Raw genomic sequence first — 23,710 nt, 5'->3', positions numbered from 1 at the left:
GTCAATAACACCTGTCTGACTGTGTAAACAAGAAATAATAATAATTCCTCTTCTTCTTCGACAACAACATGGAACTCCATGCAGGGCTGTTCCTAGTTTGTTTGGGGCCCAGAGTAAAAACAGCTTGTGAGAGGGCCATGATGAATCAACAAAAATGAATCAGCCTTGCTAGAACCAGAAGAGTTTCCATGGCTGTCCTGCACATGGGACCCTTGTCAACACAGTGCCCTGGGCGACCACCAATCCCGCTTCAGACAGTCCTGCTTGCAGGGAAGGGGCTGTTACAATCCTGAAAATGTCTTTTAAAAAATATTATTCCAGTCCTCCGGACTAGAATGAAAACATGATGGCCAAAATATTAGGATGCCTGTTTTAAATGGGTTAACGGTTTCAAAACAATTTAAACTGAATGCAGCCACCTACTATAGCTGAACACCTGGCAGGTTAATAGGAATGATACACAATGTTGAAAAGCAGAGCCTGAAGTAGCAGTCCCAAAGCTGGCAGTTCTCTGTTGATGGGACAGATTCTTACTCAGAGAGTGAGAAGGAAAACTTGGGATTTTAACACAATCTGGGCACCTTGGAGGTGCATGCCCAGACACCCCTAGCCTCTGTCATTAAAGAGTGCACATCACAGTTTGTTGCATATTGTTCATTCATGGGAGTTCTATGTTGGATGCCTTCCCTTTTCTTGAAGAAATGCCATGGAAAGCTTAGGAGACTTTTCTTTAGGCCAAACTGCCTGTTACTTTAAAGTAAACCCAAATCTGAACCTTCTGTGCTTGTTTATGGAACAAAAATAGTCAGTTTGGAGGTCCTAATCTGGACTTGACCACAGTGCAAGGGTAGGTAACTCTTTCCTTGCCACCACATTCCTAATAGAGATTGCACACACTCATGTGGGGGCATGTGCTATTTTCATTTAAAAAACAAACACTGGAGGCTCATCTAAAGTAATATATAGTTGGCCCTTTGTGGTAGCTGTTGGTTGTTTTGCTTTCATAAGTTTTGGGCTTGGACACAGAAAAGCTGCGGAATGTGACATGGAGTCCCACAGAATTCTGCTTCATGAGGACCTCAGTTTATAGAGTTTTAGCCATGGTGCTTGCAGAGGTCAGCTTTAAAGTGTGTGGGCAATTCCGCAGACTGAGAAATTGCTGAATTAGCTTCCTTCCCATTCCCCCCATGACTAGCTGAAGCAGAAGAGATCAAGCAGAAGAAAATAAGCTTGATTATTAAACATATTTATATACTGCTTTTCAACAAAAAAAATCCTTTCTCAATACTTGTATGCAATCTTATCCAAGTTACAGAATTTAGCTTTTTCTTGCAGGCTGCAGGATTTAGTTTACCTTGGCACAGAATTTTACCATCTAGATTAGAGTACATGCAGCCCTGCCCTCATTCTTTCCTTTTTACCTTCCACCTGGGATGTGCATGGAACCGGTAACTGCCGGTTAGTGGGCAGGGAGGATAGTTTTAAGGACCGGGGAAGATGCTCTTACCCACTCTCCCCCTGCATGTTTCCCCCATTGGCGTTGTGTTAAAAAAATGGCCCTGCAGGGCAGGAGCGTATCTCCATGCCGCCCCTGTGCCCGTTGGACTGGAAGTACCCCTAGAAGTACCCGGACTGGAAGTATCCCTAGAAGTACCCAGTGTGCATGCATTAGTGCAACATGCCAGGTACTTTCAGGGGAACTTCCGGTTCAGCGTGCACCGGGGCAGCAAGGAGGTACACTGCTGCCCCAAGGGACCATTTTTTAACACAGCACCAGCGGGAGAAATGCAGGGGGGTGGGGTATGATCATCCTCTCCAGTTCGAAAAGCTATCCCCCCACACACCTTCAAACCAGCCAAACCACTGGAATTTCGAACTGGTTTGGAAGTTCATAAAAGGGCTTCCAAACTAGTTCGTGCACATACCTGCCTTCTACTGACTGCTTTAGGTGCTCCTTTCAGTGCTGCTCACTATCTCTCAGTTAAAGAAATCTTAGCTGATTTGTTATGAATTAATTATTATTAATTATAATCAATTTAGTCATCAGTCAAATCTACATCGCTTGCATATGAATAATGCAATACCTGCCAGGAACTACTGTTCTAACATGGAAACAAATTACAATAAAAATAGTGAAAAAATAAATGCATGGAAAAGAATGATAATGAAACAAAAATAAAACAAATATTGTGTTTTCTTGCACACAGCCATTGCAGTACAATATTTGTTTGGGTGCTCTTTTATCCTGATCATAGAGAAGATTCTACCCATATATGAATTCCTATATAATATCCCATGAAACATTAGCTGCTTCTCTTTCAAAAGCTACAGAGGAGAAATGGATATAGCTACACTTTTATTCATTCATTTCTATACTGCCCTTCCAAAAATGGCTCAGGGCAGTTTACACAGAGAAATAACAAACAAATAAGATGGCTCCCTGTCCCCAAAGGGCTCACATTCTAAAAAGAAACATAAGGCAGATACCAGCAACAGTCACTGGAGGTACCATGCTGGGGGTGAATAGGGCCAGTTACTCTCCCCCTGCGAAATAAAGAGAATCGCCACGTCAAAAGGTGCCTCTTTGCCAAGTTAGCAGGGTGCATGCTTTTGGTAGCTATATTTTTCCACAACAACTCAGATGAACATGATTGGAGAGTTTGGCAGAAGCCTGTGCAGAAGGGCAAGCCAGTTTATCATGATGGTTGCCACAGGCAAGGGAATATGACTCGTTCATGAACTCATGGAAGGATATCTACTCTTCACTGTTGCACAGGCTCCTTGGAGGAAATCTGGTTCTGCTCTGTTTCAAGCAGAGACCTGTGGATATCTCTGGGGTGCATCATGCACATGTTAGAAATGGTTGTATGCCACTTTGGGGTGCTTTTTAATGGAAGGCAGGATATAAATGGTGCCCACATGATGCATGTCTCCATAGCACTAAGATGTGAAGTTGCTCTGAATGAGCAGTTGTGCAAGTAGTGCTGCTGCCATTTCCCCTATCATCATTCAAAGCAGTGTTGGGACTGCTTAAGAGCCCGCAGTAGTCCCAGGGCACAGTGACATGGGGATGTAATGCTGTGCCTCATGTGGGCCCCTGGAAAGATGTACATACATATCTGTTCCATAGTGGTGCAACAATGGCAATCTTCTGCAGTTAGCATGTTTGCCTATGGTGACGGCCAGCATCACAGGAAAACTGGACATGGAAACATCTACAAATGTGTGTTCAGACAGGATGCACCAGCTGTTATGCCAGCATATTATCACAAATGATCATGTTATTTTAGCAATGAAGAAACATCTGACGGTATTTGTAAAGTCCCAGGGGACCTAGAGCAGTGGGACTCAAGTGTCTTGCTCTGTTTTTCTCAGGGGAGTACACTGCTGGCCTGCTCTCTGCTGAAGTACAGGGCTGTCACTTCAAATGGCCAAAGTGGGGGTATCACCGCCACCAAGTCATCAAAGATCAGGTGACACACAAAGAACCAATAGGGTTGCATCAGGCCCTACAAAGCTGTTGGCTTCAACCTGGTTCTGGTCTCTGAACAACCAATTGCACTGATACAGAGTAGAGATGCTGATGAAGTCTGTAATGATCTGGTTTGAAATACACGTGTCTCCAGCTCTTGGTGCTTGACTGCATTGTAAACTGAGTGGCATTTTGTCCCAGAAGTTCTTCTCCAGCCAGAAAGAATCTTCACAGATGTAATCAGCTGTTTTGCAGGTGTATGTTTGGAAGTTCTTTAACATTAACATCTTAAAGTAAAGTAACATCTTACTCTCAATCAATGCTCATTGAATACTGTGAACTAGGCAACCAGACCACCTAATCAAGCAGCCTTTTGTTTGCAGAGTATCTTCTGTTCTTCCAAGTGTTTGTCAAATCTCATCAATACTGAAACAGTCCTAAATCAAGCCAAGGAGAGTTGGCTGAGAGCTCCTCCTGGGCTGCTCATCTCCAGTCCACCACTAACCTTGACAGTACAGCAAGCAGATGTGTAAGTCCAAATGCTTTGGCTTCTGCTGTAAAGCAGTCCCCCATGTGTGCCGAAGTAAAGCCTATGAAGTAATTAGAGCTGATGTACACATTTCTCAACTTGCAGGGAGGGGCGTAGCTAGGGGAGAGGGGCCTGTGTTCATCCTTCTCTCTGGCAACCCCCACAGTGAGGGAGATTATGAAGAAAATGGAGAGGGGTGGATCTGGAGGGCCCTCAGGAGCTGGGGGCCTGTGTTCTTTGAACCCTTTCGCTCAATTATAGCTACGCCCCTGCTTGTAGAGTCTGAAGAGATCCACTTTAGGAAAAGCTTCACCCCTCACATGATCCTGCTGCATGTGTAGGGCTTTATAGGTAATATTCATTCATTCATTCAATTTATATACCACACTTTCTAAAGAGGTTCAGGGCAGTTTACATTAAAATCAAGAATTCATGACAAACCAGTTAAAATAAAATAAAAACATTTTAACCAGATTAAAAGTAAAAGTAAAACTAGAGATCATTAAACTAAAAAGATGGGTCTTTAAAGTCCTCCTGAAGGCCTCCAAGGAAGATAATCTTCTTATATCCACGGGAAGCGCATTCCACAACCTAGGGGCGACAACTGAGAAGGCCCGATCCCAAGTTGCCATAATAACATAGTAAACTAATAACCAGAACTTTGTATTTCACTCAGAAACATATTGGGTGCCAATGCAGTGATTTTAAGATCGGTGTTAAATGGTCCCTTTGCGTTGTCCCAGAGACCAGTCTGGCTGCTGCATTCTGCACCAATAGTAGTATCGGGACTACATACAAAGGCAGCCCCACGTAAAGAGCATTACTGTAGTCAAGCCTGGACATTACCAGCCATTGTACCACTGTTAAAAATAGCCAGAGATGGAGAAACTCTGTGGTTAGAGTGCCGGACTAGGACCAGGGAGTCCCAAGTTCAAATCCCCATTCAGCCATGATATTTGCTGGGTGACTCTGGGCCAGTCACTTCTCTCTCAGCCTAACCTACTTCATAGGGTTGTTGTGAAAGATAAACTCAAGTATGTACTACACCGCTCTGGGCTCCTTGGAGGAAGAGCGGGATATAAATGTAAAAATAATAATAATAATAATAATAAAAGAAGGCAAGCTGGTGGTGATGAGTCTGTGGACGAGCAGGGGTCTTGGAGGAAGAGAGGGAAGGAGGGAGGGAGGTGGGTGGAGAGCTGCCGAGATAGGCAGTGTATGACTCCCCCCACCCTGGCCCCACTGGGTAGCCTGTGTGCTCTGCATGCAGTCGTCCAGTGGTGGTAGATCCATCCCTGGCTCTGAGTTCCAAGAAAAGCTATCAGGTTTTGGCTCCAAGAAAGGTACCTATGCATGGAAAGCAGGGCTTGAAGCCATCCCTGTAGTTCTGGATAAGCCCTCCTCAACTATGCCCAGTTTACTGCTGCTGCCTCAGGACATGAGAAGTCAGCCAGATCAGTGACTTTCAGGCAGCACCCAAATTACACGGGTTCCCAATCATCTGAAATTGTGAATTTCATTTCCCATCTTACAGAAAAGAGAGGCAAAGCGAGGGAGAGAAGGAGGGAGGGAGGTGGGGTGTCCAAGGTGGCAACATGAATCCAGAGGCACAGCTGGAAGTCACACCTTAGCATAAGGCCCCCGACTCCTACAACTAGAGAAGAGCACAAGCTTCTGCACTTCTCCTTTTGATTATGCTTCCTCCTCTGCTTTTTCCTTAATGATTGCTGATGTTTGTTCCATCATACTGTGAGCAGACCTAGTAGATCAAAATAGCCAGTCATCTAAAAAAGATTTTTTTTCTTTTGCCCTTTGTTCTTCAAAGAAACCAAATAATCTCAATCCTCTGAAAAGCTCAAAGGGTGAAGGCAAAGCATCAGGGCTGAGAAGAACAATGGGGGTGTATCCCCCAATGGAGATCCATGTCTACATCTCTGCATGGTTATTACAATAAAAATATATTTATGCGGCCCTTGTACTGAAAAATTCCTGGGTCAATTACTATTGCCCCGGGGAGATTTCCAAGGATTTCTTTTATTGTTATTTAATGATTCTGTGCAGCTAACACAAGAAGGATGAATTTTTACATTGCACTTTATGAATCTGGAGTGACAGATTGTGAAGGGGGAAATAGCTGTTTCAAGAGCGCTTAGGTTGTAATTCTGTGCTTAGGTGCAAAAGACAACTCCACGGATTTCACTAGGACAGGCATGCACAGAGAAGTCCAAAAGGTTAAGCTTCAAAGATAATGCTGGCCACTTTACAGAAAAGTCACAGAAGGGACTGGTAGGCCCAGTGTTTAAACAGTCAGTCCATCCTGAACTTGCAGCCAATTTATGAAATAATTTCTTTTTCCTATATTTTCTTTATACCCCACTTTTCAGCCAGGGCTGGCTCCCAAAGCAGCTTAAAATGTCAATCAACAAAAAGATACAATGTAGTAGGAAAGGAAAGGAAAAGAAAAGAAAGGAAAGGTAAGGTTGTGCCATAGACTTGGTGTCAACTCCTGGAGACCACAGAGCCAAGTGGTTTTTTGGTAGAGTACAGGAGTGGTTTACCATTGCCTTCTCCTGCACTGTATGAGATGATGCCTTTCAGCACCTTCCTATATCGCTGAGACCTGATGTAGGAGTTTCCCAGTAGAAGGAGGGGCTTGTCGTGGCCTCTTCTGGTTCCTGCCAGTTGACAGTATATTCAAAGATCCAGTCTCCTCCTCTAGTGGGAAGGGGCAAAAGGGGCTAATTAGTTTGATGTTTTGCATGTTGATTGGTTTTTATGATTCTGTCATTAAAAAAGGAACATAGAAAGCTGCTGTATACCTAGTCAGACTGTTGGTCCACCTAGATCAGTATTATCTAAATTGACTGGCAATGGCTTCTCCAAGGATTCACAAAGGAGTCTCCCCCAGTCCTAACTGGAGATGCCAGGGAGTGAACCTGGGACCTTCTGCGTGCAAGCAGATGCTCTACCACTGTGCTAGTGCCCCATCTCCTAAGAGGAATATCTTAGAGCAGCTAGTGCTCACATGTAGTCACACTTCCAAATGCAAACCAGGGAAGACTCTGCTTAGCAAAGGGGACAAGTGGTGTTTGCTACCTCAAGACCAGCTCTCCTCCCTGTTGAAATATATCAACAGATATATTTGGCCGTGAGCCACATCTCCGCTGGTGTGTTTCCCAGACTATGGGAAACACCTATATCGGGCAGCAGCAATATAGGAAGGTGCTGAAAGGCATCATCATCTCATACTGCGTGGGAGGCAACAATGGTAAACCCCTCTTGTATTCTACCAAAGACAACCACAGGGCTCTGCGATCGCCAGTAGTTGACACCAACTTGACGGCACAAATTTACTTTTAAGCCACCTTGGATTAATGACAAGAAAGAGATATACATTTCATTTTTAAAATAAAAATAAAAGGGGGCTGTTTGTTGATTAAGGGGCTGGCTGATTTATTTATTGATTTGATTTGATTTGATTTGATTTGATTTGATTTGATTTGTATACCAAATGGTAGATGGTAGGCTGATGGTAGATGCCAGTGAAAGCTGCAGCTCAACTTTGGAACTGGTGTTGCACACACCTCACCACCAGCATTGCAATAACTCTCAAGGTGATCCACAGATGTCCAGCCCTTTGTCAGACTGAGCTGTGGGCAGCGGCCTGTAGGCAGCACAGGGCTCAAAACTGGGACCAGGAGAATCAGGACAGGCAGACAGACAGCCTCTCTTTGAGAGGAGAGCTGGGCTTCCTTCACACAGGGCTTTTAGTTCTCATCTCCTCCAGAATGCGGGGCGTGTGTGTGTGTGTGTATGTATTCATATATCAGCCAAATTTACCCCAAAGTCCCTGCAAGCTATCAGGGAGCACTTCACACACGATTCGGGGTTTTTATTGCATGTTATAGTGTAACCCAATTTATATCCAGGGTAAAAAAAAAATCCACTTTTTGCATCATTTTTGGAGGACAGCTTCAAACTCATGGTAAAGCCTGCCGTGTGAGGGAAAACACCCTGGTCTTGTGGTAGCAAGCATGAATTGTCCCCTTTGCTAAGCAGGGTTTGCTCTGCTTTGCATTTGAATGGGCACCACAAGATATTTGTGTGAGCACCCCAGTATATTTCCTCTTAGGGGATGGGGCTGCTCTGGGAAGAGCATATACATGCAGGAAGTTCCAAGTTCCCTCCCTGGTCTCTCCAAGAAAGGGGTGAGAGGAACTCCCACCTGTAACACTGGAGAAACTGCTGCCAATCAGGGTAGACAATACTGCGCTAGATGGACCAATGGTCTGACTTGGTATAAGGCCGCTTCCCATGTTCCTAGAATCTGTTGTTAAATCTGTCAGGCTAGCCAGACGAAGAGTAACAGAGGCAGAAGCAGAACAGAAAAGTCTAACAGAAATAAATTCTCCAAACCAGGTCCAGTTCGAGTCAATCCAATAAATCCAACAGAGTCCAAAGCGAAATCCACGGGCAAGGTCAACACAGTCCAGGGTCTAAACACGTTCAAGGTAATACACAAACACAGCTGATTAGCTCACAGAAAATTGATGTTGCTATCAGCAGGGTAGCTATGTTACAGGAGTTTTAAATAGGCTGACCCCCAGTGCTGTTAATTAAGAGTTGTTGAGTCAGTAGCTTTGCCTGTGGTTCTACGCATGCAGCTTCTTAACTCTTGCTTGCTGTCTCTTCGAGTGGCACCCGGGACACGTGCCCTGCCTGCCCCACCCTAGATACGCCCCTGCTTGCTGTCTCTTCGAGCGGCGCCTCTCCATAGCTGAGATCGGTCACACCTCCTCCACAAAAGCTGCCTCACCAGGCTCTAACTCATCTTCGACTCCCTGTGTGTCAGACCTACTCTTCTTTGCAGCTTCTGGTCGTTGCCCACCCTGCTCTGCTGTCAGCTCTGTCTCTGCCTCCAACTCCTCTTCAGAGTCTTCCCGCATGCCCAAGACAGAATCCTATGACCAAGCAGTCAGGTGCAGACCAAGAAGTGTCCAGGGTCAAGCTAAGCAGACAAACCAGATGCCAGAGGGTCAAGCAGTAAGCCAAAGGTCAGGAACGGAGGACAGGGCCAAGCTGTGCAGTTGTCAGAAACTAGGCAGGGGCAACTCCAGACCCGGGGGCATGGGAGGACAAGTGTCCCTCCCACAAACAAGCACACACATCCCCATTTGTGAACTCAACAGGATTTATTCCAGTGGAAATATGTTCAAGATGAGAGAGTTAATGTGAAATATGCTATTATTTCTGTTTCAAAATCTAACACAGCTAGCCAACCCAGAAATGCACTTTACCCTCATTTTTCCCCCCAGCCGCCACTAAAGCTATGGGGCCAAGCCATAACCAAAGGTCAGAGTAGTCAAGCCAGAAAAAAATGCATCAGGACCAAGGAGAATTTGAAACCAAGCAAAGGCCTGTCTAAGCCCAGAAGCTTCTTAAACCTTTCCTGCTGCAAGGAGAGCCAATGGTTGAGTCCATGGGTTGGGGCACACACAGAACCTGGAGTGGAAAAACAGCGCACCAGGCTGCCACAAGGGGCAGCAACATACAGAGCCTCAGACCAGGCAGAGCATGACAGGGGCACTCTTATCTTACACACAGGTGTAGCTCCACCCAATAGTAGGTGGGAGAAGCACCTTGGAGAGGAGGTTCTTGTAAGAGGAGGTGTCTTAATTTGTACCCAGTCGCTTTCAAAAATGCTTTTCAGAAGTATCTGCCCTTGGAGGCATTGACAATATTTGGGGAGAACTGACAGTAACCAGAGGATTAGTTATTGAGAGTACTGACAAGTAACCACAGCTTTAGTAGCTAATAACCATCTATGCTGGCAAAAAGCCCATCTGAAGAGCAGGAATGGGTGTAATAGTCGCCTGCCCACATCTCTGGCAGCCGCCTCAGCAGCAACTGTGAAAAAGAGCCAAGACAATCAGCAGGCGATCCATGCCACAGCAATGCATAGTGGCCTCATTGTGAAACCTAAATTTTTCCATGACCCTAAACATCAGTGTGCTGGCCAAAATCAAGGCATCCGATGTCAAAATGCTTTCACTAATCACACATTTGGTTGTGGATTAGCCCGGCACGGAGGTTCCTGGGGCCAGCTTTGTGGTGTGTGAAACACAAAGGAAGATGGTGGTTGGTGGGAGGGTGAGTGGTTACGCTGGTTCCAGAAAACAGTGGTCATGCTTGGACACAGCATTACATTTGCCATAAGAGAGGCCATGCTGGAAGTTGTAAGGCCAATTTTATGGTCATTGAAAGCGTTCAAAGAGTCTAGTCCTCTGAGCTCCTGTGCTGGCAAACACACAGTTCAAGTGCTGCACTGTGGCTGAAAGGTGGCCTGGGCCATCCACTGATAGAGCCACTGGGGTCAGGAGCCATCACCAAATGCAATGAGTAGAGCACACACTTGTGCATGCAGAGAACTGACTGGAGAGGGGCTGCAGCAGGACAGAACTAGACATATTTAACCGAAGGAGCAAAAAATTATTCGCCCCTGGAAAAGCTCAGTATGAGTGGATTACAATTTTTCTTAGCATTGGGCTATTAAAAAGCATTTTGATTTTGCCCTTTAGCTTGAAACTGAAATGACTCACATGCAGAATTATAACACAAATATTAATTATTAATTATTATTACATTTATATCCTGCTCTTCCTCCAAGGAGCCCAGAACGGTGTACTACATACTTGAGTTTCTCTTTCACAACAACCCTGTGAAGTAGGTTAGGCTGAGAGAGAAGTGACTGGCCCAGAGTCACCCAGCTAGTTTCATGGCTGAATGGGGATTTGAACTCAGGTCTCCCCGGTCCTAGTCCAGCACTCTAACCACTATACCACGCTGGCTCTCAACATATAGACCTGCGTTGTTCTGTAGTACTAGGGTTGCCAGATTTTAGCTCAGGGATCTTGAAATACATTTACTACACTTGCCCAGATACATGTGTCAACTATCATGGTCTGTAACTATGCTTTGGCTCAAATTGGGGGAATTAGCCCTGAAACCAATTCGCAAGTGTGCAATAACAACGGATCACTGACGAGGCACAGGCAAATATCAGCGTCAGAGTGTCCCTACAGCAGCAATGGACTTAGAAGTAGAGGCTTGTGAAAACAGAAATGAAGTTTATTAAAACAACTGAAGCACGATGAAAAATGGGACTATTTGGCAACTGGTCCTAATACCAATGAGGTATTGGGGCAAAAAGTGAAAAGAAACGCAATAAAACCAAAGTGGGGGAGCAGTTACATGGGTGAGGAGGGGAATAGGACAAGAAGAACGAGTACAGTGTTTGAAGAAAAGAGATTATTCTGAGTCTCCTGAGTTCTGCTGATCTTGTGAGCAACACCAAGGGATGCTGGGGGTTGTCCCTCTTTAATCTTCTTGACTGAGGGCAAGCATAGGTGGTGAGATGCAGGCACAGCACCCAAGGGAGCAGCTTTACATGAGCTCGTAGCAATCTGGGAGAGCACTGAGATGCCCAGACAATCAGGCACGGGTGTTTAGGCTGTGGCAAGCCCGCTTTGGAAGAACTCAGCCTCAAAAGGCTTGTCTGTGGGTTTCCACTCAGGGAATTCCAAACTCCTCAGCCAGTCAAATCTAATGGCAGCAAAAGCTTAAAGGTTCGACCCTAGAGTCAGGTGACAAGGGCTCAAAGAAGTTTGGGCCTCAGTGCCCATTCAAGTTGATGACCAGAACAAAGCTCTATGGTTTCCAGTCAGCTTACTTCAAAAAGTGTTCCTGAGGTGGATGATGTTTTGAAGCTTCTCTGAATAGGCGTGGGGTCCCTCTTGTGGCCTTGAATGCACTCGGGGCATCAATATTTCCTTTTTCCTTGGCTTCCTCAAGGGCAGGCCTACTCAACTTTGGCCCTCCTGCAGATGTTGGCCTACAGTTCCCATAATTCCTAGCTATTGGCTGCTGTGGCTGAGAATTATGGGAGTTGTAGTCCAAAAACAGCTGGGGGGCCTAAGTTGAGCAGGCCTGCTCTAGGGTGAGATTGGTTCAGCCATGGGGGAGCTTCCCCTTCCCAGGTGGAATATCCACTTGGTCAAGCTTCTGCTGCCCAAATGTGGCTCTCTGGCTGGAAGCAAGAGTTCTCAGGTACCAATTTTTCCTGTGAGTTGTTCTGCTATGGCAAGCCTCTGGTTCCCAATAGGGACAAAGCAAAAGTGGAGGGGAAGCAAACTCCCTGCTAATAGTGCTATGAGCAGCAACTGCTGACCTGCCTTCCCTCCATCAGCCCCTTTGCCACTCTTTCCTTCACCCACTGTGAGGTAAACATGAGGTCTGCTTGCTGTCACAGCCAAAGCAGGAGGCCGGTGGAAACAGAGGTGCAGCTAGGGAATTTTGGAGCCTGGACCTAAAGGCCTTTGGAGGCCCCCCTCCCCTAAAAATTAAGCATCATCATGCTCTGCCAGGCAACCACACCACCCAGGACAGACTAAAGAGGATTTGGGGGGCCCCAGGGGCAGTGGAGGCCCTGGACTTTGGCCCCAAAGTCCAGGGTTAAGATCACCTCTGGGTAGAAGAGCGGAGGGATTAGGAGTTGTAATTTGTGATTGTTTAGCAAAGCACCAAGAGGAAGCTGCCCGCTCCAGTTACAAAGTAGTGCAGAGCCTTATTGTTGCAGTTAGTCAAGAACAAGCATGGAGACTGTAGTGCAGTATAAAGTAAATAAGATTTATTAGGTTAAGTACATTCGAGATGGGAAAGACCTATCCTAACTATGAGCTACATAGTGAATAGGAGGGGAGAGAAAGAGATGTTTCCGTCTGCTCTCCAAGGAGAAAGGAAGTTGAACTGACAGGAAATACCTGAGGAGTCAAGGCAGGGATCATAGAGTGGAGGCAAAGCAGAGACAGGTAAGGGGACTCTCACTAACTACCTCCGCTCCCAATGCCCCTAGTGGTCATTAAGGTAGTTGGTGCAAAAGGTCAATGCACTGGAACACCATCTCCAACTTTAGGAACATAGCAAGCTGCCTTATACTGAGTCAGAACCATGGTCCTTCTCACTCGGTATTGTCTACACTGACTGGCAGCAGCCCTCCAAGGTTTGTGAACCACCCAGCGACTTGTGTACGGATGAAAATAAAACGTGTTAATTAAACAAAGGTTCCATGCAGGAGTCTTCCTAGCTTTATCTGGAGACGCCAGAGATTGAGCCTGGGGCCTTCTGCATGCAAAGCAGGTGTTCTTCCTTTGAGCTACAGCCCCATTCATAAGAGGAGCTGCAACTGTACCTTTGCTCAGCACCTTGGAAGATTGAAAGGTATCAGAACACCATCTCCTGCTTAAAACCTTGCAAAGCTACTTACGCTTAGCTGACAAAATCACAATGCTGCAGTGTCTGTCATTTGGGGATGTTTTGATCTGGCGACGGCACCTGTTACTCAAGTATGCAAAACAGGGCCATGCCCTCTAATAGAGGAGATCTTCCACTCCTTTAGGTACCAATGAATGCCACCTCTTCTAAACGCTCTAGTTTCCTGCAGTGGGGCTGCTGCAATCATACTATATGGGTATCAAATGAGAGGAAACTGAGCCATGTCTATCAAGCAAATGCTCTTTGATCAGCAGCAGTCACTCATTATTTACACATCAAAGGGGGATGCACAACTCCAGGAGGCTCAAAGTCAGCCAAAAAGAGAAAAAGGAGTGGCTGAGTATTTATGTCTTCAAGAAGTGCAGTCATTAAAAAAAAAAAGGGAGAGAGAAAGAAAGCACTAGTCAAGCTCCCGAGGGTAGCTGCGTCTTATGCTCAGACAATTTATGCACGTTTCATTCAGCCTATTGCTCTCCTCTCTTCTGACAAGTTAAGAGCTGCCTTCATTTCTAATGTCATCAAGTAATTCTACCTCTGTTACCCCTTACAAAATTATCCCATAGGATGTCTACTCTATTATTTACAGCCTTCTCTTAAAGTTGATATTATAGATTTATTATCGTAGGGCTGTAGAAGAGAGAAACATTGGAGGGCGGTGGAGTGGGAGTCACGACCATTGTGTTTCAAAATGAAGAGCTCTTACATTTTGGCTGCACTTCTTGCAGTCTCCTTCTCCCCAGAGGAGGCCCTTTGGAGGCCCTTGCTGGAATCTCCACCTCCTACCCCGTCCCCCACTGAGTGAACTAAAAAAAAGTTGGGGTGAGGGTTGATAAAGAGGAACGGTTTGCCTTTAGCCTCCTTAGTATCAGGGGAATGGGGGGAAGGATGCAAAAGGCAGCCTTGTTTTGCTTAGATGATCAGAAAGGGAGGCCGGGGAAAGATTCGGCAGGGAATTTCAGATTGCGCGGTTTTAAGAGCCCTCAGACAGGCTTCCTATAAGGTCAAATGAAGTGCTACATGTCTCTCAGGAGGGAAAGTAGCCATTCATGCATGTAGGATTGAAACAGTTAGTCAGGATAAAGTTTATATCAACTGAAGTTCACCCATTTGCAGTGACAAATGGGAATTTTTCCCCTCTCTCCAATAGGTTTGTGTTAAAATGAGACATCTCATTCTGACTTGCATGTGTGTGAGTGTGAGTGTGTGTGTGTGTGAGAGAGAGAGAGTGTGTGTGTGGTGTGTGAGAAAAAGAACCAAGGCTGAGCCTACAGTAATTGTAAAGTGGGTGCCTTTGTCTGTGAATAGAGTCCTTTAATCATCACAGAAAAAGTCCAAAATATATCTGCCACAAGAGGCATGGCGTCCTGGTTGGAGAATGTGGCCTAAAGCCCTGGTGACTCCTTTAAGAAACTAATCACAGGGATCAGGACCTGTCTTCATCCTCTCAGATTCTTAGCCTGGAGTCTGTCTGATCACCACCACATGATGCAAAAGAACCAGATGCAAAAGAAGACAAGAGTCCTGTATCTACCAGTAGGCACAAGACATTCTGCAAATGAAGCTTCTCTCCCCTGCGGAACAAGCGTCGTCTGCCAAAATTCCCTCTTCTCTACAATTATTAAACACACAGGAACTGTGTTCTCCTCTGCATCTTGTCTTAGTAATCAGATGTATTCTGAAATCTGGGTATTCTGGAAACTAGAGAAGTGAGTGCCAGGGAAGAAGAGAACCAGTGTGGTGTAGTGGTTAGAGTATTGGACTAGGACCAGGGAGACTCAAGTTCAAATCCCCATTCAGTCCAACCCTGGGAGAAGCTCCAGCATCATGCATGATCCCGGCACTGCCCAACTTTTTAACCCAGCTTTTAGCCAAGGTTAAATGAACCTGAGATGAGAATGAGAATGGTCGCTGCCAGGTAAACGGCTTTCCCCCAGCCCACTGCCACTTCCGGCAGTGAGCGGGGGGGGACACCCTGGGCTGCAGGAGGGGGAAGTCCTCCTGTTCCCAGCTCTTGCCTTCACTGCACTGCCACTGGTGTGGGGGGGTGTGTGTGTTGTGGTAAAGGCAAGAATGGCTGCTGCTCATCTGCTAGGGAAGGCAGAGGAGCTTCTGCCTTCCCCACAGCCTTTGGGAGCGGCGGCCCAAGGTTGTGTGGACAACCTCCCTGAGTGAATCTGGGCCAGTGGCTTCTCTCTCAGCCTAACTTGCCTCTCAGGGTTGTTGTGAGGACAAACATAACCACATACACTGCTCTGGGCACCAAGGAATAAGAGGGGAATATAAATGTAAAACTTAATAATTAAACAAAATAAATTAGACTAGAGCACTACAGTTTCATAAAGGTCTTCATGGTTGGTCCCAGCAAGCTGACCTAAAATGCATAGTAAAGTAACAAGGATCAAGCACTTCAGATAAAATCTCAGTCTCTCAGAGACCAGGGAAGGTGACATATTATATGACCAGCACCATAACACTAACTATAATATGTTCATTAAGAAAACACTGAAATAATCAAAAGCATTCTGGAAGGTATGGTGATGGCTACGACCTTAGAGGTAAGACAAATATATGGACAAGAAGCTAAATGAAACCTCCATGTACAGAGGCACTATATCACAGAATACCAGGTACTGGGGACAAACAAAAGGAGAAACTCATCGGTGTCCTGTTTGTGAGTCTATGGAGGCATCTGGCTGGCTGCTGTTGGACACAGAATTTTGGACTAGATGGAGCTTCGCTTGGATCCAGCAGGGCTATTATTTATGTTGTTAAGACTGTAGCTGTACATCCTGATTCCGTGTTTGTTTACTCAGAAGTAAGTCCTAGCGAGCTCAGTGGGAATTACTCCCTTGTAATATGCATAGGACTGCAGTCTTCACTGAATTGATTTTGGCACTAGTTGAGGAAACTGAAAAAGAGGACAATGTCACATGTACGATCAACGTGAGATCATTATATTACAAAAGCTTTCAACACTGTCTCGCAAAACTGCAGTAGACGTTATCTGGATGTATTTATAATGAAAGACATTTTAAACAGTTATATATCTTTTAACATCCTGGACTTTTAACCAAAGGCTTAACCTGTACAGGTGACAGTGCTTTTCATATTTAAATCCAATCAGTACTTTTTATAGGGCAGAGGAAAATATAACCAGATATATATTTTATAGTGCATTAAATCTTGCAAGAGAAAGATACAGAAGTTTTAAAAGGAAGTCAGTAGATGGGAAGTGGGAAATCTTAATAGGGATAACAGCAGGACTATATGTACTCTTCACTAAGGAAAAAAAATTAAAATTGTGTGTGCAGGCAATCCTAATTCTGTGCCTAGATAAACCAAATTCTGCAACCTGAATAAATCACACAACTGAACAAATCTGCAGAATTTGTATTGTTTTACACCCTTTATTCTGTTTTGTTTTGTTTTAAATTATGTCTGGTCTTGCTAGACATGAGCAGGCAATGAAGGGCACAGAAGCCTCATCTTCTGGCCAGTAGAAATCTTATTTAGACATCCATCCAGCTTCTACCATTCTAGTGGGCATTGTCCAAGCATCATTCTTTGCAGGCATAAGGACTAGAAACTTGCTTTTATAATGAAGGCAGAGGGTCAAGAAGCCGAAATGTGTGCAACCTTCCATTCTGAATTTATTTGTCCCAGGCGAGGTGGGAAGTGGCAAAGGCTACTCTCTGTGTTGGATGGATATCTTCTTGAGCTCTTTGGGAGGCACAACGGTCTGCTATTGATGACCTCTTGCATGTTGTGGCACTGGTGTAGCCCGGGGAACAGGGACCATGCTTGCCCCTGTCCCTGCATCTCTGATGGGTATGTGCATCAGGCTTTCTACCGATCGTGGGAACCACCAGGTTTGCGGGCGAGCCTGGTGATTCCCAGGTGGCTAGCCCGCCTAATTCACCCTCCCCTTGAATGAGGTTAACGGAGCAAGCGTTCCAGTAACCTCATTTTATTGCTCGTGTGCCAGGCAGGCACGCAGTGACACACAAGTAGACCCCTGGCCGGGAGGCTCGGGGATTCCCCAAGAATGCCCCATGCACTCACGTGGGGCATCCTGGGACTTCCGGGGGGCTGGGCAGCCCCCAATCCCCAAAGCCCCCACCAGCTCCATGACGGAGCCGGTAGTCGTGTGGGCGGCCGATCCGGCCACCCAGGGCTCCAGGCATGATCGCCTGTGGGGAGAGCAGCCTAAGCCCACTCTCCCCACAGACCTCATCGAGACGCTTCACACAGCAATCGTGTGAAGCGTCTCCTAGTTACGTATTTGTAAAACGTGAGTTCTTGAGAGCACAAACAGCAGCTGAACTCATGAGAATGTAAGAATATAAAACAGGTATATTTATGTAAATATGCATCAGCAGAAACATTTCAACATGCAACTTAACATATCCCCATCCCACATATTTCTTTCTCCACTCCCCCCCCCCCCCCCCCACCGCTCCCTGTCTCTAAAGCACACGGCACAGGTCATAATCACACTCAGTCGCCCAGTGCAGTATAGACTAGAGGAGACCCTAACATCCAGGATGAACTAAAGAGGATTTGGGGGCTTCCAGAGGGTGTGGAGGCCCTGGACCCTGGTGGCGCAGTGGTAAAACTGCTGCCCTGTAACCAGAAGGTTGCAAGTTCGATCCTGACCAGGGGCTCAAGGTTGACTCAGCCTTCCATCCTTCCAAGGTCGGTAAAATGAGTACCCAGAATGTTGGGGGCAATATGCTAAATCATTGTAAACCGCTTAGAGAGCTTCCAGCTATAGAGCGGTATATAAATGTAAGTGCTATTGCTATTGCTAGGGGTAAGAGTGCCACTGCTGCTTACCTCTTAGGAGGGACACCAGGTAGCACCACTCGGCCACTGAGGTACACGCCCAAAACCAATGTTTAGTTCCCTGATCCTTTGTGCTGCCTGACAAGCTTGGCACACTATTTATTTAATAGCCTCGGCCTGCTCATTGCATGCTATCAGCATTCTCTGTAGGCACACCCCATGGCACAATAACAATTGGCAGCAGACTCCTTGCAGCACAGTGCGTGCACTCCCAGCTCAAACAGGAAGTTCCTGTCATGCCGACATGTGATGCTGAATGCAGCCAGTCTTCTGCATTGTCTTCTTCTACCATCATCTGCTTCCACCACTATGCAAGTAGCAAGTTAGAGAAAGCATGCTGAGCCTGCCATCACTGCCACCTGCTGAGCAACAAGGTGGGGCGGGGGGAGAGTTTTCTTTTCATTCCTATTTGTGGACCTAAGCCAGGCTCTGGGGACTCAAGCTCTGGACCTTTTAAGTTCCTGATTGACTCAGGGAGGGTCCTTAAGTGCTCTCTGTATTGTAAGCAGCAGGGATGTCAGGAGGCTTTTCTGGGTGTGGTCCGCTGGTCCATATGTGGATTGGGTCCCACCCACAATCTACTGGCTAGAACTGCTGCTTGCTAAGGACCCCTTGCTAAGTGATTTACCGTTCTTCTGCACCTGGCCACCCACCTATTTCTCTTCTCTCCCCAGCCTCTCACACACCCACACGGTGTGAGAAATTGAAACGCATCCCAATCCTATGCATGTTTATACAAGAGCACGCCCTGTTAATTTCAATAGGATTACTACCATGTATCGAACTGCAGTTTTGTTTCTCTTCAGCTGCCCCTGTCGGCTCTGGGGTCTAATCTGGGTTTTTTTCCCTGTACCCCTGTTTGGCAGCCCTGGTAAGCCATAGTCCTCAAGAAGAGTTACAAACTCTTTCTGTTGAAATGAAATATTTTTTAAACAAAACAAAACAAAACCCTAAAGTACACTTCACATCTGTAATACTTTGGCAAAGTGGAAGATCTCATAACAGCTTAATTAGATAGGAAAAGCACATGGAGCTCATTAACTAGTTATGAAGGGAAATCTCTGAAGCAGCTGCCTGTTGTCAAGCAGAGTGCTCTTAACTCATGACTTTGAAAGGAGCACTCCTTTTTCCACCCCCCTCTCCAAACCCCTATCCATCCCATGGCTTCTCTGAGCATACAATTTATCTCAAAAGTTATGGTAAAGGTGTTGGAAATTCTCTGTGGTGAGAGAATCCCTTTTTCATTATAGCAGAGTGCACAGAGGCACAACACAGCGGAATTTGGTGAGGCATGTGTGTATGCTGAGAGTAAAGCAACTTGGAGCCAATTCATAGTTTCAAATCAATATATAAGGCATTTATTAAGGAACTCCATTCTAGATAGGAAAGTGAGGAGTTAGGATCTCTAATCTATCTATCTAGCTGGATGCAGATGGATTCTGCATCTTCTCTGCACATATGGTGCAGGGAGAGAGACTTGCCATGTTGCAAGGTAGAAGGGCAGGTAGGGAAAAAGAGAGAGAGAAAGGAAGTTGATCCCTAAGAGTAGCAATCTACATTTCAAAGGGATAGTGTCAGAGCAGTGGAGAAGGGATGACCAATGTCTTGACCCTCTAGCCCTCTGACTCACTAGTCTGTCCTCCACTGTCTGAGACAAGAGACAGCGCAAACACCCTTTGACTTCCAACAAAAGGATGGAAAGGAGTGATCGTTCATCTTTAGATTCTCCACAGGCCAGAAATAAACTCAACAAGTCACCCTGTCACCTTTTGGGAGTGTAAATATTGTGCAGGCTTATTCTTTGTGATTTGACTCTGGTTTAAGTGACAGGAAGTAAATGAACCAGGTACAGACTGGCTAGAATCGAGCAGGGGGAAAGAAAGAGGTTTAAGAGTGGGCAAGATGCAGGAATATTGAAAGCTCAACTCTTGAATACATTCGAAGTTGAATGGCAAAAAAGCAATTTATTGCAAGAGCACTTGTTATCATTGCTTTTCTTTTATATTACTTATAATAATAGTGCTACAGTTATTATGGTGCATTAAAAGGCACTTTTTTGTAGGAGAAGGCTTTAATGCCTTTAGCATGCATACCCTACTACATAGGTTTATTTATTGATTTACTAAATAGTCATCATATAGGACATGCAAACATATATAGTTAGCTGCTTAATGCTGAGTCAGACCATTGGTCCATCTCTCCCATTATTGTCTACATTGGCTGTCAGCAGCTCTCGGGATTCCAACAGGGGTTTTTCTCAACCCTACCTGAAGATGCCAGGGATCGAACCTAGGACTTTCTGCATCCAATGTACATACTGTACCACTGAGCTATGGTCCCATTTGCTTGATTAAACGAAAGCAAAGAACATTGGTTTACAGCAGGCCTGCTCAACTTCGGCCCTCCTGCAGATGTTGGCCTACAACTCCCATAATCCCTGGCTATTGGCTACAGTGGCTGGGAATTATGGGAGTTGTAGTCCAAAAACAGTTGGGGGGCCTAAGTTGAGCAGGACTGGTTTACAGGGATACATATGGATGTGGTAACTCTACAAAGCAAGAAATTTCAGCAGCCCAGACAGAGTCCCTTCTCCACTGTTTCCAGGACTAAAAACAACAAGAGTTGAGGAACCTGAGAAGCCTCTTTTTGCTTCCCCTGCCTTCTCTGAACAGTTGCTCCCTTGAGAGAGAGGAGGGAGAGAAAAATAAAAGAAAAATATCTCCCCCTATACCAGCATGCCATAAGAAGGTTATTGGTGGGCAGGAGGGCGGGGGGAGTTATTAAAACCAGCTACTATTAAACTTGTGGTCTTCACTCCTCTCATCTCCACTCCTATGTAATCTTCATGGCCAGCAAAGACACATACTATCATGGAGGAATCTACAAATGGTAGATTTCCTGAATTTCCTCTGACAAATCTTTCTCTCTCTCCCATTTTCTCTCACCTCACAAACATTCTATACCAGGCATCCCCAAACTGCGGCCCTCCAGATGTTGCTGAACTACAATGTCCAGCATACCCAGCCACAAAAAAATTGTGTCTAGGGATGCTGGGAGTTGTCGTTCAGCAACATCTGGAGGGCCGCAGTTTGGGGATGCCTGTTCTATACTGTTAGCTGACTGCAATTGAGCACATGCAAGTCTAACATTACCAATGAGATTCATCTTCTTAATTTGTACAAATTCAAAACTCTCATGAGACCCTTGTATAGAAGAAAGAGACCTTTCCCAAAGAAACTGAGTCAGTGTGGACTTCACTATTAAAACATTTCCAACTGGAAATATGGGGGTGGGGGAAGGGACCCAACCATAGTGTTGCAGTTTCATGTCTGCTTTTCAACTTCCGCTCCTCTTAACTTAGCTATTTTTCATGGATTCATTGTATGTATTAATCCCCTGTTGTGAGCTGCCCAGAGAACAATTTGTTATGGGGCAATTCATTATTATTTTTATATTACTGTTTTCACAGTCAGACAGGTGTTATTGACTGGTTTGTTTTATCCAGACAAATTATTATTCCCAAGGACCTGGGATGGCTGAATTTTATTGTCAATGTTGTTGCTTTTGTTATAGATATCATCGCAGAATATAGGCTGTTCACAGTAAAGTTGCTTTTTGTAATTGGCTGATGGTGATTTCTGTGGCCCCTATGGTGCTGAGGTGCTCTTCAAGGTCTTTTGGGACTGCACCCAGGGCACCAATTACCACTGGGATTATTTTGGTCTTTTTCTGCCACAGCCTTTCAGTTTCAGTTTGTAGATCTTTGTATTTGGTGATTTTTTCTATTTCTTTTTTTTCTATTCTGCTATCCCCTGGTACTGCTATGTTGATTATTTTGACTTGTTTTTCTTTCTTCTTGACTACAGTTATATCTGGTGTATTGTGTGGCAGATGTTTGTCTGTTTGCAGTCAGAAGTCCCATAATATTTTTACATCTTCGTTTTCTACAACTTTTTCAATTTTATGTTCCTGCCAATTTTTGGCTACAGGTAACTTGTATTTTTTTGCAGATGTTCCAGTGTATCATCCCTGCTACCTTGTCATGCCTTTGTTTGTAGTCAGTCGGTGCACTCTTTGTACAACAGCTGATTAGGTGGTCCACGGTTTCATCTGCTTCTTTACAAAGTCTTGCTGTTTGTTGTGGATTTTTTTACTTTTGCTCTTATTGCATTTGTTCTTAGTGCCTGTTCTTGTGCAGCCAGTATTAAACCCTCTGTTTCTTTCTTCAAGTTGCCATTCTTAAGCCATTGCCAGGTCTTGGTGATGTCTGATTTTCCACTTATATTGTGCAAATATTGACCATGCAGTGGCTTATTTTTCCATTCTTGTAGGCCTGCTTTGTTTCATTGGTGTTGAATAGTTTCACATTATTGACCATTTGAAGTGCATCTTCTTCACTGTCCTTGATATATTCTTCAAGGCCTCTTTTCTCCTCCTCTACTGTTTGATGGACTTGCAGCATTCCTCTTCCACCTGAGCTGCGAGGGAGGTATAGCCTATCTACATCACTGCGGGGGTGCAGAGCATGATTGATGGTCATGATTTTCCTGGTTTTACAATCTAGCGTCTCTAGCTCTGCCTGGGTCCAGTCTATTATTCCTGCAGTGTATCTGATAATAGGTATAGCCCAGGTGTTTATGGCTTGTATGGTATTCCCGCCATTGAGTTTGGACTTGAGGATTTTTCTAACTCTCCTGATGTATTTGCTTCCAATTTTTCTTTTAACTTCAGTGCATGCAATGTTATCAGCCTGGAGAATGCCCATGTATTTGTAATGTTCTTTCTCTTCCAGGTTCTTGATCTTGCTTCCATTGGGCAGTTCTATTCCTTCTGTTTTTCTTATTTTCCCTCTGTTCATTATTAATGCAGCACACTTGTCTAGTCCAAACTCCATTGCTATATCGCTACTGAATATACGGACAGTGTTTAGCAGTGATTTGATTTCGGACTGGGACTTTCCATACAACTTCGGATCGTCCATGTACAGCAGATGGTTGATTTTACTTGATGTTTTAGATGTTTGGTATCCGAGTCCTGTTTTGTTTAGTATTTGTGAAAGTGGGGTCATGGCGATTACAAACAACAGAGGGGACAGTGAGTCTCCTTGGAAAATACCTCTTCTAATGCTAACCTGTCCAAGTGTCCTGCCATTGATTGTTAACTGTGTACTCCACATGCTCATTGCTTTTTTTATAAATACCAGAATGTTTCTGCTGACACCAGTTGTTTCTAAACAGTTTAGTATCCATGTGTGAGGCAATGAGTCAAAGGCCTTTGACTCATTGCTTCTTGTCTTTCATATCTTTCAATTTACTAGCATTCGATCTAAGCCTGGCGATTTTATTTTCTAATCTAATCTGCAATTAGGTGATGTACTACTTTCTTTTTTTACAGGTCCACTGATCTTATATCCGAGCTCTTGTGTTGTTATTGTTGTTGCACTGTACATTAGTTGGTTTGTTTCTTGCAAATTATTGGTTGTTATTTCTGCAAGTGCAGCATATACATCTTTTAATGCCTGAGCAAGTTGTTTT

The sequence above is a fragment of the Hemicordylus capensis genome, chromosome 2 (assembly GCF_027244095.1).
Source record: "Hemicordylus capensis ecotype Gifberg chromosome 2, rHemCap1.1.pri, whole genome shotgun sequence".
Taxonomy (NCBI): Eukaryota; Metazoa; Chordata; class Lepidosauria; order Squamata; family Cordylidae; genus Hemicordylus; species Hemicordylus capensis.
The sequence above is the reverse complement of the archived record's forward strand: the minus strand, read 5'-3'. Positions refer to the sequence as shown.